Genomic DNA, 17,614 nt, shown 5'->3' on the forward strand with positions numbered 1-17,614 from the left:
GACATTCTGAGTCCTGTTCTTGTCAGTGATGGCTTCATGGACAGCCTTTCTCAGCTTGAGTGAAACAGTGAGCTTTACTCGCTTCAATGTATGTATGAGTATGTGCAGGCCAGTGTTGGGGCCTGAACTCTGGGCATGAGCTGGCTTCAAACCACATGCTTTTTTTTTTTTTTTTGCTGGTCCTGGGGCTTGAACTCAGGGCCTGGGCACTGTCCTTGGGCTTCCTCAAGGCTAGCACTCAACCACTTGAACCACAGCACCATTTCTACCTTTTTCGGTATATGTGGTACTGAGGAATTGAACCCAGGGCTTCATGCATGGTAGGCAAGTACTCTATCACGAGGCCACATTTCCAGCCCCGAGCCACAGTACTTATTAAAAAAAAAAAGAAATAGAGATCCTAAATTCTTCAGAAAATCAGAAATACATCAAGGGTTTTCATATAGTAAATCTCATTTCTGCCTTTTAAAAAGGAGATATGAAGGCTAGGTGACAGTGGCTCATACTTGTAATCCTAGCTACTGAGAAGCTGAAATCTGGGGATCACAGTTCAAAGCCAGCTCAGGCATGAGACTCTTATCTCTAGATAACCAGTAAAAAAGCTAGAGATAAAAGCTGTGACTGATGTAGTAGAGCACTAGCCTTGAGCAAAAAAGCTCAGGGACAGTACCCAGGTCCTGAGTTCAAGCCCCCCTACTGGCATACACACAAAGAAAGTAGCTTCTTTGCTCCCAAGAAACTGAGGTACTGAAGAAACAGTATTCTAATCACAAACTGAGCTAACTCCACCAACAGTAACCACAATCTCACTGTCTAGTAAAATGCAGAAGTCACTCACTTCATTTTTGTTTTGTTTTTTTAACTTTATGAATGTCCTATCTTGTAAGTAATCTGGACTGGCCAGCCAAGTTTCTGTTTAACTACACAAAGTTCACTAGTCCTAGCTCCAAAATCCCCAAAGTATTTCTAATAAAACTTTCCATGGCTATCTTCAAGAACTGAGAGAGTTGTTCCAGAAATGGTGGGTGGGTTTTAGGTTCATTCTTCCTTCATTCAGATATTTGGTATTAACGAATGTGTAAGAGTATGCATGTTCACCTCTGGAAACGGAAAGAACATCAAGAAAGTAAGAATTTAAAAACTCAGTGCTGTGTGCTGGTGGCTCACGCCTGTCATCCTAGCTACTCAGGAGGCTGAGATCTGAAGATCCTGGTTCAGAGCCAGCCCGGCCACTAACGTCCATGAGACTCTTATGTCCAATTAACTACCAGAAAACTGAAAGTCTTTCTGTGGCTCAAGTGGTAGAGCTGAGTAGTTCAGGGATGGCACCTAGGCCCAGAGGCAAAGCCCCATCACCCAAAACAGCAACAAAAACAAAACTCATTAATGCCCCTTCCCAATAAAGATTTGAAGATACAGATTCTAAAACAATTCATAGGTTGCCCAGAGCACCGGATATGAGGCAAAAGCTATGGGAAAAGGTAAAGAGAAGGGCAGGGATGGCTGCTTCCCGAAGGGAAGGCTGTGCAGAAGTTGAGATGAGCTTGTGCAGCCCCTAAAGGCACACCTGCAAGTCCAGTGCCAGGAGGCTGATGCAGGATTGAGCCCAACTTGAGCTATAGTGAGACCTTTTCCTAAAAAAAAATTAGTGTGGCCGAGCACCAGTGTGGCTCATGCCTCTAATCCTCACTACTCAGGAGACTGAGATCGGAGGATCTTAGTTCAGAGTCATCCCAGGCACAAAAGTCTGTGCCAATTAACCACCAGAAAACCAGAAGTAGTACTGTGGCTTAAAGTGATAGATCACTAGCCTTGAGCTGAAGAGCCCAGGGACAGTACCCAGGCCCAAAGTTCAAGCCCCATGACCTACCAAAAAAAAGTATGTTGCTATGTTGTCTAGGCTGGCTTTAAACTCTAGGACACTAGGGATAACCCCTGTCTTGGCCTTCTGAATAGCTGGGACTATAGGCACATGATAATGTGCTTAGTGACTTAATTTCATTTCTTTTTTTTCTTTTTGCCAGTCTTTGGGCTTGAACTCAGGGCCTGAGCACTGTCATTGGGATTTCTCAAGGCTAGAGCTCTACCACTTGAGCCACAGCACCACTCCGGCTTTTTCTGTGTATGTGATACTGAGGAATCAAACCTAGGTCTTCATGCATGCTAGGAAGCACTCTACCACTAGGCCAAACTCCTGGCCCAGTAACATAATTCCTTTTTTTTTTCCTAGTCCTGGGGCTTGAACTCAGAACCTGGGCACTGTCCTTGAACTTTTCTCAAGGCTAGTGCTCTACCACTTGAGCCACAGCACCACTCCCAGCCTTTTCCGTGTATGTGGTACCAAGGAATCAAACCCAGGACTTCTTGCATGCTAGGCAAGAACTCTACCACTAGGCCACCCTCCCAGCCTCAGTGGCTTAATTTCTTTAAACATATATTACTTTCATAATCTGCTGAAGCAACTAAGGTAGTATATTTCTATCTGACGATGGAGATCTAGCAAACTCCACAGATATTCATATATTCTATAAAGCTGCAGGCAGGTGAGTTAAGTAAGTGAATGCATCCTGATATGACACCTGCCCACACAGCTGTATGATACTTTGCAGATGTTGACGTCAGTCTTTATTGTTTGAGATGAGTGCAAGATAGCATGTTAAGAGTCTGCAGAAGGTTTTGATAAACAAACACCACTGGAGGACAGCAGACAGGAAAAGGACCTTCACCAAGACAAGAGAAGACAACCACGGTTGCCTGGGTTACAGGGTTTCCTTCTAATTTGTTTGGTGTTATAATGAAAAAAAAAGTCACATGCAGATAAAATAAACAACAGTTCTAGTGGAACGTATGATCTAGCTGCGATCCTCTTAGAACAAATGAAGAGGAATTACAATAGAGTTTGGGCAAAAGGTTAACTGTGAGTTAGAAATGAAGGTTCATCTGTAATCTGAGAACTGGTGAAGAATTTGATGGTTATAGAGCTGCTAAGTGTCCCATCCAGGAGACATAGTTTGGAAGTTTTCCTCTTCCTCAGCACTCATCAAATATAAAAAATAATACAACCAAGTTTGAAGATGATTGTGTACAAATGCTACAGTGGAAATATTTCTTGAAGATATTTTGTAAAATGGTACTTCTATCTACAATATATTCACCCATGAAAAATGTAGCTTTCAGTTCATATAATGACATATCCAAAAAAAAATTTTTTTTGCCAGTTCTGGGGCTTGAACTCAGGGCTTGGATACTGTCCTTGGGCACTTCTTGTTCGGGGCTAGTGCTCTGCCATCTGAGCCACAGCACCACTTCTGGCTTTTTCTGTGTATGTGATACTGAGGAATAGAACCCGGCTCTTCATGCATGCTAGGCAAGCACTCTACCACTAAGTCACACTCCTGGCCCTCCAAAAATATTTTTTGTTTTTTTTGTTTTTTTTTTTGTGGGTCATGGGGTTTAAACTCAGCCTGGGTGCTGTCCCTGAGCTCTTCAGCTCAAGGCTACCATCCTACCCTTGGAGATAAGAGTCTTTGGTCCTTTTGTACCAGGCTGGCTTTGAACCTTGATCCTCAGATATCAGCCTCCTGAGTAGCTAGGATTACAGGTGTGAGCCACCGCATCCAGTTTCCAAATCCCCACATATATATATGGGGATTGAACTCAGGGCCTGAGCACTGTCCTTGGGCTTTCTCAAGGCTAGAACTCTACCACTTGAGCCACAGCACCACTTCCAGCTTTTTTCTATGTATGTGGTACTGAGGAATCAAAGTCAGGTCTTCATGCAAGCTAGGCAAGCACTCTACCACTAGGCCAAATTCCTGGCCCCAAATAATTTTCTCTTTATTTTGCCAGTCCTTTAGCTTGAACTCAGGGCCTGGGCACTGTCCTTGTGTTTTCTCAAGGCTTGTACTCTAGCACTTGAGCCACAGCACCATTTCTGGCTTTTTCTGTGTATGTGGTAACCAAGGAATCAAACCCACAGCTTCATGCACAGTAGGCATGCACTCTACCACCAGGCCAAACTCCTGGCCCCCCAAAACATTCTTAAGCATCATGCTAAATAGTGGAAGATGCTTCCCTCCCAAATTAGGAACAAGATAATGATGTCTGCACCTCCACTTCTATTCATGATATACTGGCGCTCCAATGAGAGAGGCAGGCAGAGAGAAGGGGGAGGGGACATTCAGTTTGGGAAGAAAGAAAACTAGGTAAGATGATCTTGTAGCATATTCTAAGGCATTAAAACAAATATATCTATTAGAGCTAATAGATGAGCTCAAGTTGTGGCATACAACATTCACATACAGAAATTAGCTGTACTTCTATTTAGTAGCAGTTGAAAAGTCCAAAAATAAAATGAAAAACAAAGCAATTGCAATTGCCATAATGTTGGAGAGAATCTAGAAATAAGCTTAAGAAGCATAACATTTGCTGCTTTATTATGATTATGCTGGTAGTAGAACATGTACCGGGGCCTTGTGCTCTTATTTGGTTTTTTTCTCAAGTGTGGTGTTCTGCCAAAAAGCCACACTTTCTCCATTTCTGGCATTTTGCTGCTTAGATAGATAGAGATAAGAAACCTCACATACTTCTTTCTAGGCTGATTTTGAACCTCCAGCCTCAGATCTCAGCCTCATCAGCTGAGATTATAGGTGCGAGCCACCAGCACCAGGCTAAGATTTGCAAATAAAAACCTAGAAAACATGACAATAGCCAGCTCTGCTGGCTCACCCCTGAAATCCTAGCTACACAGGGAGCTGAGATCTGAGGATCATAGTTCAAAGCCAGACTGGGCACTAAAGTCAGACTCTTATCTCCCATTAACCACCAGAAAATGAAAAGTGGCGCTGTGACTCAAGTGGTAGAGCAGTAGCTGATGAACTCAGGGATAGCACCCAGTCCCGGAGTTCAAGCCCCATGGCCAACAACAACAAAAAAGAGGGGCTGGGAGTTTGGTTGAGTAGTAGTGCTTGCCTAGCATGCATGAAGACTCGGGTTTGATTCCTCGGTACCACATACTTAGAAAAGGCCGAAATGGTACTGTGGTTCAAGTGGTAGAGCTCTGGCCTTGAGAAAGCCCAAGAACAGTGCTCAGGCCCTCAGTTCAAGCCCTGGGATTGGCAAAAGAGAAAAAAGACATGACAAAAAAATAAAAAACTACCGAAATAAGTGTAAAGCCAGTCTATGATTATTGACTGGAAGGTAATAGTTAAGACAGTTGTATATTTCACCCAATCCTTATAATGCCAGCTGGCTTTTTGCAGAAATTGACAAGCAGATGGTAGAATTCACAAGGAAATTAATGGAACCCAGAACAATTGGAAAGGAAGAACTACATTACCATAGCAAATGTAAAGAAGGTAGGTATGGTGGAATGGCAGGTGGAGAGATGAAGGAAACAGAATCAAGAGCCCAGAAATAAACCCTCATATCTAGGGCCTGATGATTTTTTGACAAATGAGCCAAGACAGTTTAGTGGATACAGAATAGTCTTTGCAGCAACTCTCAACAGCTGGCTGGTCTTGTGTGACAAAGAACAAATCTGGACCGCTACTGTACTCCATTCACAAAAATTTACACAAACTTGATCACAGATTTTAACACAAGAGCCATCAGATTCTTAGAAAATGTTGTAAATTTTTCTTTTTAATCTTTTTTTTTTGTCCCCATCTCTGTCCTACCGGGCCCCACCAATTTCTTTTTAATCTTGAGTTAGAGAAACTTTTAGACAAGGTAGGAGAGAGGAGAGAAGCTGGAGAGGTATGTACAGTGACTGCTGAGTGATAATAGGATTTAGGGCTTTAAAAGGTAGGGGAGTTTGATTAAAAAGTTCAAAGCTGGGGGCCGGGAGTTTGGCCTAGTGGTTAAAGTGCTTGCCTAGCATGCATGAAGACCCGGGTTCGATTCCTTAGTACCACATACATAGAAAAAAAAGCCGGAAGTGGTGCTGAGGCTCAAGTGGTAGAGCTCTAGCCTTGAGAAAGTCCAAGGACAGTGCTCAGGCCCTGAGCTCAAGCCCAGGACTGGAAAAAAAAAAAAAAAAGTTCTGAGATCTGAGGCTCAAGGTTTGAAGCCAGCTGGACAGGAAAATTTGTGAGACACTTACTTCTCTCTAACTACCAAAAAGCTAAAAGTGGAGTTTGGCTCAAGTGGTAGAGAACTAGCTATAAGCAAAAAAGCTCAAGGAAGCATTAGTGGCTCACACCTGTAATCCTTAACTACTCAGGGGCATGAGATCTGAGGATCATAGTTCAAAGCCAGTCTGGGCAGAAAAGTCTATGAGACTCTTATCTCCAGATAACTACCAGAAAACTGGAGGTAGCACTGTCACTCTAAGTGGTAGAGGGCTAGCCTTGAGCTAAAGAACTCAGGGACAGTGCCCAGGTCCAGAGTTCAAGAACTGCAACTGGTGCATACCCCTCCCCCCCAACACCGTCAAATAAATCAACATGCATACATGTTTTCTGCATTTTATAGCAAGGTAAATAACATTTTAGGAAAATAGGGGACTACGCATTTTTTTTTTTTTTTTTTTTTTTTTTTTTTTTTTTTTGCCAGTCATGGGCTTGAGCTCAGGGCCTGAGCACTGTCCTTGGATTTTCTCAAGGTTAGAGCTCTACCACTTGAGCCTCAGCACCACTTCCGGCTTTTTTCTATGTATGTGGTACCGAGGAATCGAACCCGGGTCTTCATGCATGCGAGGCAAGCACTTTAACCACTAGGCCAAACTCCCGGCCCGGGACTACGCATTTTTAAGAACCAGAATGGGAAGATAGAAGCAAATGTGTGAATAAAGTTGAGACTAACATTGCTGGGTCCTGGGACCTGAGCTGCCTTTTAGCTCCTGTGGCCTATTCCACATAGATGAGGAGGCTTAAAACCAGAGAAGCTACAGAGGGTGGCTGCTCCCCACTTGGGAAAGAAGACAAAGAACTGCTGGTTGACAGATGTTCATCTCATTAGGCTGGAGGATAAATACAAATGCCCAGCTACCATGTAAACCAGTCCTATCAGGACAGTGCTGGAGAGCCAAACCTCTAACACAGGCCTGGCTCCGGCAGTCACCGGAAGAAGTCTTCAGTTGGGTGTCCTAGAAGCTTGGCCTGAGACTGAGAGGAAGGGCAAGGTGGTGAGGAAGGATTGTTCTGTTGGGCTCTCCAGCGGATGTGTAATACATATCACAAGGTATTGGCTCACACTGTTTGGGAACCTGAATCCCAAGACTTAGTTGGCAAGCTAGAGAGCCAGGATGGTGCAGTCCAGTCTCTCTTTCTGAAGGCCCGAGACCCAGGGAGAGCCAGGGTTGCAGTCTGAGTCTGAAGGCAGAAAAGACCACTGTGCCAGTTCAAGGCAGCTAGGCACGAGTTCCCTCTTAGTAATATTTTTTTTCCAGTCCTGGGGCTTGAATTCAGGGCCTGGGCACTGTCCCTGAGTTCTTTTGCTCCAAGAATAGTGCTTTACCACTTTTAGCCATGCCTCCACTTCAAGTTTTCTGGTGGTGAATCGGAGATAAAAGCCTGCTTGGGATGGCTTCACACCACCTCAGATCTCAGCTTCCTGAGGAGCTAGGAGACAGGTGTGAATCACCAGCGTCTGCCTCTTAGTAATATTCTCTTCTGGCTTCCAACCCATGAGATAAGGCCCAGTCATACTAGAGATTTATTGATTACAATGTTAGCGCCATCCAGAGACAGCCCCCTCACAGAAACACCCAGAATTATGTCTGACCAGGTGTCTGGTATCTGTGGACTAATCATGTTACCATATAAAATTCACCCTCACAACATCCCTGCTGGAATCTAGTCTCAGCCTGACCTGCCTGAATTGTACAATAGAGTTGATCCACTTTGAAGCAAAGAGTCTGGCTTTTTGTAACCCGGCTAGTGAGGCACGCTTTAAGCCCAAAGTACTTCTCTCAGGGAATGAAATCATGTATTCACATAGGAATTAGAGGAGGGGTGCAGCTGCATAAAGCTGCTTCTGCTGTCCAATTCAAGAGGCAATCTTGGTAAGCAAAGGGAATGAGATGGAGAGAGAGGGGGGAGGGAGGGAGGGAAGGAGAAAGAGAGACAGAGAAGGAGGGAGGGAGGGAGGGAGAGAGAGAGAGAGAACACAAGAACACACAAGGTCTTATCAACAAACCTAAAAGCAAATCTATTATGCAAAAATGAACATAGCCCAAGGGGAAAAAAACCAAAACATTAAAGCAATAAATAAAATCAACAATCAACAGTTGAGACAAAAGTCAATAGAATAGGGTGAAAAAAACAGTTATAAGTATGTTGACCTCTCTTGAGCAGAATAATATCCACTGAGAAAGAACAAAGGGTTGACCCCGGAGAGGGGATCATACCCAAAGGTGTGAGACGTGTATTAACAGTACACTTCCTTCTAGAACAAACTTCTGTCTAGACCAGAACTTACCAAGTTTTGACACCTCCATTCCTTCAAAGACAGAGACTCAGTTGGCATTGTATCCCCCATCTCTTTCCTCAGGGGCCTCTGGCTGTGTGATCTGGGAAGCTGGACTCTGGTCTTTGTCGTCTGCGCATGTCAGCACCTCTTGAGACACTTCATCTTGTCTACACCTCGCATCGATCTGTGAACTCCCACCACTGGGTCCCCTTAGCTCCCCTAAGCTTCCCTTAGGACCTGGGGAACACGGGGCGATTCAAGGCCTTTTGTGCTTGCTGCTGCTCTAAGCCAGTGGAAAACTCTGCTCTCTCCACTCCATGTCTGGCCGGTGGGAAGGCTTCAAGGCTGCCCTGGTCCACAAGCATAGAAAATCCCTGCCATGCCTCTCTGCACTGCCCTGCCTAGGGGCGCATAGGCCTCTTCCCTTCAAGCTTGACCTGGGGACTGGTGGTTCACAGCTTCCCGAACCCGAGTGGGGATTCTGTTCTGGCTTGCTACCACCAGGGCTTGGCCATGGGTCACAGTGGTGCTAGGCTTAGTGACAATCACTACCTCCAGCTCGGTTCCTTCTGTCTCCTGTCCCTTTCTTCTCTCCCTGGCAGCTACCTACCACTCCGAGCCCCTTCCACGGGACGAGACTTGACTTTTAAAAGAAAGGAAAGTGGCTGGGAGTTTGGCCTAGTGGTAGAGTGCTTGCCTAGCATGCACTCGATTCCTCAGTACCACGTACATAGAAAAAGCCAGACGTGATACTGTGGCTAAGGACAGTGCTCAGGCCCTGAGTTCAAGCTCCAGGACTGGCAAAAAAAAAAAAAAAAAAAAAAAAAACAACCAAAAACAAACAAACAAATAAAAGGAAGGCATGTGTCATTTCGGGAACACAGAAGATGGCCAACCCACGTGGAAGATGGTAAAAGGTCTTGTAAAAAACCAGTATCAGGCCAGGTACCGTTGGCTCAGGCCTGTAATCTTAGCTACTCAGGAGGCTGAAATCTGAGGATGGAGATTCCACGCCCAGCCTGGGCAGGAAAGTCAGTGAGACTCTCATCTCCAATGAAGTATCCGAAAACCAGAAGTGGAGCTGTGGCTCAAAGTGGCTGAGTGCTACGCTGGAGCAAAAGAGCTCAAGAACAGTGCCCAGTACCCAAATTCAAGCCCTATAACCACCACCACCACCAAAACTACCCTCTAAAAACAATATCAGATGGGTATCAGTAGCTCATGTCTATAATCCTAGCATGGAGGAGGCTGAGGTCTGAGGATTATGTTTTGAGGCCAGGCCAGGGAGAAATGTCCTCAAGATTCCATCTTCAATTAACATGGCATACTGAAGGTATGGCTCTAGTGGTAAAACACCACCTGTGAGCAGGCAAGTTGAGAGAGAACAAAGCCCTGAGTTTAACGACTACTACTAGAACACACACACACACACACACACACACACACACACACACACACACACACAAAATTAAAAAATTAAAAAAAGCAGGGATATCCTGCTGGTTGTGGTGCATATCTGTAATCTAGCCCTGCATGGGCTAGGATTGGTTAATTTTCCCATGCAGCCCAGGGTCGGTCTGAGGCACATACGAGGACCTTGTTTCAAAGCCAAAACGAAAGACCAAGACCCTATGTTTAGCGTTCAGTGCTATGGCAGTATGCATGGCTCCCCTACTCAATAGCTTCAGAGTTCCTGTCATTGGTTCAGATCACTAGGGCCCAGTGTGGGGAGGGTGGGAGAAACTGGTCCACATTTGAGTAAAGCTACTGTAGAAGGCTGTGTGGGATGCTGGGGCCCCACGAGCTGAATTCATTCAGTGGAAGCAGAGGCAGATTGTCTCACCAGAGGAAACCGCCAGAAAGTAAGCCTTCCAGGATGCTCAGAAATCTTGGGCCCAGGCCAAAAGTTTGGTTTACTGGTAGAGTGCTTGCCAAGCACGCACGGGGAGCTGGGTTCGAGTCCTCAATACCACATACATAGAAAAAGCCAGAAATGGTGCAGTGGCTCAAGTGGTAGAGCTCTACTATCCTTGAGCAAAAAAAAAAAAAGTGCTCAAGGACAGTGATCAGGCCTCAGGACTGGCAAAAAGAAAAAAGAAAAGAAATCTTAGGCCCATTTAAAAAAAAAAAAAACGTTGATTTTTTTAAGAGAAGGGAAGTGTAAGAGTGATTTCATGAGATACAGTGCTTACTTAATAATGACACCCCCCCCAAAAAAAAATGAAAGCGCCCACACACCTGGGCAGGCACCTGTGTCAGGGCCTCTGGAAGGAAGGCTAGACATAGCCTGGGCTGTCTACGAATGAGTCAGCCAGGCTCAGGCCTGTAATCCTAGCTACTCGGGAAGCTGAAATCTGAGGGTCAAGATTCAAAGCTAGCCTGGGCACACCAATCTGAGAGACTCATCGCCAGTTAACCAGCAAAATGCTGCAAGTGGAGCTGCGACTCAAGTGGTGGAGCATCAGCCTTCAGTGAAAAGTCCAGTGAGAATGTAAGGCTCTGAGTTCAGGCCCCAATTCCCTGCACACACACACACACACACACACACACACACACACACACACACACACACACTCATCCACTCATCCATCCAGGAAGTGTGGACAGGGACCTACCACAGGCTGGAGATGCCCTATCAGGAATACAAGCACAACAATCTTGGGTTACTTGTCAGGGAGGCTCCCTGTCAGTGGGAAGCCAGAGTGAGCTAGGTACCACAGGAACTGGTGTGGGAATTTAGAGTTCTAAAAGGCCCAGGCCCTTCAGACAGGAGGACAGGTCAGTTTCCTCTCTGCCCCACCCAGTTCCTCTTCTGCCCAGGACCCAAGGACTGCTCTGCTGACATAATGTTTGCCCACAAGTCTGAACTCGACACAGTGCCTGGATATTTATGTGGCCTTTCCTGACGAAAGGCACGGGAATCGCTGCTCTGCTTACTGCTGCTATCATTACCGATGGCCTAGTGGGCACCAGGCTACCGGCCCAGAAGAAAACTGCTTTTAAAAACCAAGTATGAGGGCTGGGAGTGTAGCCTAGGGATCGAGTGCTCGCCTAGCATGCGTGAAGCCTAAGGTGCAATTCCTTGGTACCACATACTCAGAAAAAGCTAGAAGTGGTGCTGTGGCTCAAGTGGTAGAGTGCTAGCCTTGAGCAAAAGAAGCCCAGGGACAGTGCCCCCAGGCCCTGAATTCAAGCCCCACAACTGGCCAAAGAAAAGGGGCGGGGGGTGGGCTGGGAATGTGACTTAGTGGTAGAGTGCTTGCCCAGCATGCAAAAAGCCAGAAATGGTGTTGTGGCTCAAGTGGTAGAGTACTAGCCTTGAGCACAGAGCGGCTCAGGAACAGAGCCCAGGCCCTGAGTTCAAGCCCCAGGACCAGCAATAAACAAAAAAAAAGTGAGGGCTCAGGGATATATGCACAGACAGAAATAGCACATGAACACTTCTCATATGGTGAATATTCACTAGCAATAGGAATTTTGTCAGAAGCCACTGACTCTTTAAACCTAGTTATTCAGGAGGCTGAGGGTCATGATTCAAAGGCAGCCCAGGCAGGGAAATCCATGAGACTTTCTCCAGTTCACCACGCAAAGAAGTCAAAAGTGGATCTATATAGATCAACTCGCGGATCAGACTGGTGCAAAAAGGCTGGATGGTGCCCAAGCCTTGAGTTCAAGCCTCAGAGTCAGCACACAACACAAACAAGGAGAGAAGCAGGGAACAGAAGCGTTCAGGAAGTACAGTATTTGAAACACTGAAGATGAGCCGCTCTGCCTGCCAGTCCTGGAACCCAGATTCCTCGTGCAGGCCCACACTGCCCACTGCAGTCTCAGCTCATTGTCCCATTCTTCCTTTTGGGGTTGTTTTTTTTTTGTGCCTGTCCTGGGATTGGACTCAGGGCCTGAGCATTACCGTTGGGCTTTCTCAAGGCTAGCATTCTACCACATAAGCCACAACACCACTTCTGGCCTTTTCTATGTAGGTGGTACCAAGGAATCGAACCCAGCATGCTTTGCTCATGGTAAGCAAGCACTCTACTACTAGTCCATGTTCCCAGCCCCTCCTTTTCTGTGTAGGCTCCTGGTCTGTATTTTCAACCACACAAGACAAACCCTTCGTGTGTGTGTGTGTGTGTGTGTGTGTATTGGTACTGGCTTGAACAAGGGCCCAGCTATCTCCTTTACTATTGTGTTCTCAGATAAGCACAAAGTAGCTCAAGCAGTCAGGAGAGAGACCAGACATTAACTGAGAAGGAATGGAATGTTCTGATACCCTTCCTTCTCCTCACCCCCTACCTTGTCCCTAAAGTTTTCAGACAGTGGTTGCCTGCTTCAGCAGAGGAATATGATGGAGCAGCATTTACCTACAAGGTGAGTGCTGGGCAGGGCACTTCTATGATATTACTTCATTTATTACTACTACTATTAATTGTGTGTGTGTGTGTGGGCTGTTACTGGGGCCTGAGCAGTGTCCCTTAGCTTTTCCCTCAAGGATAGCACACTACCATTTGAGCCACAACTCCATTCCAGTTTTCTGGTGTGATAAGAGTCTCACAGACATTCCTGTCCAAGCTGGCTTCCAAATGTCATCCTCTAATCTTAGCTTCCTGAGTAGCCAGGATTTCAGGTCTGAGCCACTGACACCTTGTTTAACTCATTTAATTTGAAAAGCCCATGGAGTGAGGACCAGGAAGAGGACACTGAGTGATAAGTGAATCACCTGGGGTTGTGTTCTCAGAGCCTGCTTGTTCTGCCTTAGGAGACAATGCTGCTGGTTTGGGAGTCTCAGGAAGTGAACTTCCTTCCTCCCCCGTGGGAAAGCCCCTATGGGGTGCTGGGAGAGCAACTGTCTGGTGAGAAACAGTCCAGAATTTCACTGGGTATTTACAGACAGCCAGAAAGCCACCAGGCACCTAGCTCTATTATAGCAGGACTGCAGGCAGGGACAGGCCAAGGCAGCCCGTTGCTTGATTAAATGGGGACAGGAAGTTAGGTCACATCTGATCCACCTTCTCCTTTGGACATCGTTTGGGCACTGACCTGACTTGCCTGTCCCCATAACACTCAGCCCACACTCAGCAATCTACCACAGACCAGGCAGAATGTTCTCATGACTAAAAAGTCACTTCAGAGAATGACTCCTTTTTTCATAAAAGGGAGAGAGAAAGACCACACGAGATCATTTCATATTTGTGTCATCTGACAAAAGTCACTTATTGGGAAACATTTGGGAAAAAAACAACACAGACCCAGACACACAACAGTAACCCAGGCTTATACTAACGCTCAACAGTCTCATTCTGAATAAGCTGGATTTACTGAGAAACAAAGATAGACAGATTGAAAAGACAAGTAGAGAAAGTTGCTAAACAACCTCACAGAGAGAAAGGAAAAGAGCACATGCAGAAAGGAGATCCACCACCCTTACTCACTGTCCCAAGCACTCTCTTAAAAAGTCAAATGTAGCCAGGAGCAGTGGCTTGTGCCTGTAATCCTAGCTACGCAGGAGGCTGAGATCTGAGGATCGTGGTTCAAACCCAGGCACTAAAGAACATGAGACTCCTATCTCCAATTGAGCACTAGAAAAAACGAGAAGTGGGGCTGTGGCTCCAGGGGTAGGGCAGTAGCCTGGAGCTGAAGAGCTCAGAGATAGGGCCCAGGCCCAGAGTACAAGCCCCATGACCCATCAAAAAAAAGTCAAATGTACCCAAGTGTAAGGCTCACACCTGTAGCCTTAGCTACTGGGAAGTCAGATCTAGGGACTGAGGTTCAAATGCAGCCCAGACAGACAAATCTAAGAGATTTCATTTCCAAAATGACCAGCAAAAAGCCAGGCTCAGAGAGACAAATGATGTATGTTTTCTCTCATATGAAGAAGCTAGATCTAAAATATTGGGATGTACTTATACAGGTCTCTGGACTTTCACACACAGTGAGACTAAAAGAGGACCCTGTTAGAAGAGGAACAGAAAAGTGCAATGCTTGCGTGCATCTGATCATACGAGGTAGTATTTATCACAATGAACTCCAGGAAATGGAAACAAGATTTTGTTTTTGTTTTTCTATTTTGTTGTTGCTTTCTTTTTGTCTTATTTTTCTTTCTGTCTTTGGGAATGCAAGGGGGAGGCACAGAAATGGAAGGACAAAGGTGACCAAATGCAGCAGTGGCACTCACTAGGGAACTATACAACTTGCAGATAGGAGTGGGAGGGACAAGTGGGAGAGAGTAAGGGAAGGGTGACATTGTCCAAAAGGAAATATACTCTTTACCTGACTATGTAACTGTAACCTCTCCATTTTTAGAATTTTCAAACAAAAATAACAAAAAAAAACCCAGGCTAGAGGTGTGACTCAAGCGGTAGAGCATCAAGCAGGCAAGCCAAGGAGGCATGAGACCCTAAGTTTAAGCCCTGACAGCATCACCAAAAAAAAAAAAAAATAGTTGCTGGGCGCGGTGGCTCACGCCTATAATTTTAGCTACTCAGGAGGCTGAGATCTGAGGATTGTGATTCAAAGCCAGCCCGGGCACTAAAAAATTCTTTGAAATTCTTATCTCCAATTAACCACTAGAAACTGGAAGTGGCACTGTGGCAGTGGCCTTGAGCTGAAGAGCTCAGGGATAACTCCCAGGTCCAGAGTTCAAGTCCCATGACCAACAAAAACAAGTCAAACATGATCACATAAAGAATTGAACAGGGCATCCATAGGAACATTATTCATCATAGTGCGAAGGGGAGATATTTCAAAGGAATTGTATACAGCAATCAATGGGAGCCAGTTTCAGAGCATGCCACCCTCCAGGTGAGTGCATAATGCCCAATGGAAGTCAGATATGGAATATGATACTTTGTTCTCCCAGTTATATATAACATGTCTAAAAAAGCTAAACTAGATTCCTACTAGTGCTGAGAGTTTCTTCCAGTCCTAGGTTGCTTGATAGGCAAGCACCATCTCCTGGCATTTCTGCCTCTGCAGCCCTTAGGCCTGTTGCTTCCAGAACATGCTTGGCAAACATACTGTGGTCTAGGTCTAGTCAACCAAATTCACCATTAGCACTGGTTCTCATCTTCTGTCCCTGCTGGTCCCTGACCTTCACCTCACTTTAAAGGCACAGTTGTTGTTCATAGAGAGTTCAAAGAGCTTAGCCTTGATGACTTTTTCAGAGGAAATACTTGGTGCGTTTCTTCTAGCCTTTGGATTTCACTGCTCTGTGTCCCACAGAAATTGTTTTGCCAGGAGCCAGTGGCTTATGCATGAAACCCCAAGTTTAAGCCCTGATAGCATCACCCCCCCCCAAAAAAAAATAGTCACCGGGTGTGGTGGCTCACGCCTATAATTTTAGCTACTCAGGAGGCTGAGATCTGAGGATTGTGATTCACAACCAGCCTGGCCATGAAAGTCTGTAAGACTCTTCTCGCCAATTAACCACCAGAAAACCAGAAGTGGCGCTGTGGCTCAAAGTGGTAGAGCACTCCCTAGTCCTGAGCTGAAATGCTCAGCGACGGTGTCCAGGCCGAGATCAAGCCCCATGACAGACCAAAAAAAAAGCAATTGTTGCTTTTACTAGCAAAGCCCATGAGTTTCATGATGTGCGCTGTGACGCCATAGCAGTTTCTGTGGACTGCTGCTTTCACCATCTTGCCTGGATCAGTGCAGCAAGGAAGAACGGAAGCTTGGGTCACAGGAACATCACACTCTTGTCGGATTTAAGCAAGCACATTTCCCGGGACTGTGGTGTGCACTCAGAGATCTATTCATAATTGGCCCTAATGACATCATTAAGCATCTGAGTGTCAGTGACCTGCCAGTGGCCCAAGTGTGGGCCACTGCTTGGTGCAGTGTTCCTGTCCATGGAAGCCCATACAGAAGTCTGCCCTGCCAACACAGCACCAGATTCTCCTACAATCAGGCTAAGTCCTTCTGCTCCCAAAGGACATTTGAAGGCCATCATGAGATGATCTGTGGGCACAGGAGGCCTTATTACAGGAAAGAACCTCAGCTGGTGCCCTTTTGGCATTTCAAAGATTATTTATAGAAGGAAAAACCCAACTATGCTTGTATTTATAGATATTACTTTAAAAAAAAACAAAGAAAACCCTCTTGTTTCCATTTCCTGGAGAGCTATTACTCTTAATGCTCTCTCTCTCTCTCTCTCTCTCTCTCTCTCTCTCTCTCTCTCTCTCTAGCTCTGTCTCTCTCTCTGTCTCTGTTTATCTCTGTCTCTGTCTCTGTCTCTCAACACTGGCTAAGACTTGGTCCAGGTGATTCGTTGCTAAGAAGTCTTTTCTTGGCAATGTCTTTACTGCTCATGTCTTCAGTGGGTGAAGGAAGCACTGTTCCTTTAGTCTTATTCCCTGAATCTTTGCTGCATCAATGAAACACAGTGTGGAATGCTTCTGAGTGAGGGTCCTGGTTTTTCTCGAAGTTTGTTGGATTAAACTCAACTTCCTCTAAAGCAACATAGCTTTATGTGGTTAGGCTCTGCTGTCTAAGCTAACTCTCGAAATGGATGTCTATGCCACAGAAACAAATGTGACTCTTGAGACTAAAAACATGGTGGCAATGTAACTTAACTGATTGTGTATGACTTTTCTGAGGTTTAGTTTACAGTTACTTATTTTATTCATTAGCTGACTTAGCGTTGTATTTTCAGATGTTAGATGTAATTATAAAGGATTGTATGAAATCCAGGCATTGAATTTTGATTCAAGTTCTTGATGTAAAATGTATCATAAAAATAAATATACTGAGCTGGGGTACAGTGGTTCACACCTGTAATCCTAGGGGGCTGAAATCTGAGGGTTCAAAGCCAGCCTGGGCACTAAAGAATGAGAGACTCTTATCTCCAATTAACTCTAGAAAAGGGTAAGGGGGGCTATGGCTAAGGGTATGGCAGTAGAGTTCAGGGACAATGCCCAAGCCCAGGGGTAGAGCAGTAGCCTTGAGCTCAAGAGCTCAGGGATAGCGCCCAGGCCCACAGTTCAAGTCCCAAGACCAACAAAAAATATAAATAAATAAACATACTGGGCTGGGAGTTTGGCCTAGTGGTAGAGTGCTTGCCTAGCATGCATGAAGACCTAGGTTTGATTCCTTGGTGGAAGGAGCTGGAAGGGCAGGCTTGGTGCAAATGGGTGTGAAGGAACTTTCTGGGGTATAGGCAGTGTTCTAACCCTGATGCATGAACAGGGAATGCTGTACAAATTTA

General features: G+C 45.6%; 1 pseudogene; it reads left to right on the forward strand.

Annotated features, from left to right (window-relative positions):
* Positions 1-15,196: 15,196 nt before the first annotated feature.
* On the forward strand, positions 15,197-16,367 carry LOC150050044 (thioredoxin-dependent peroxide reductase, mitochondrial pseudogene; annotated as a pseudogene).
* Positions 16,368-17,614: the final 1,247 nt, after the last annotated feature.

This window comes from Megascapheus bottae, chromosome 18, assembly GCF_031878675.1.
Source record: "Megascapheus bottae isolate mThoBot1 chromosome 18, mThoBot2.hap1, whole genome shotgun sequence".
Classification (NCBI taxonomy): domain Eukaryota; kingdom Metazoa; phylum Chordata; class Mammalia; order Rodentia; family Geomyidae; genus Megascapheus; species Megascapheus bottae.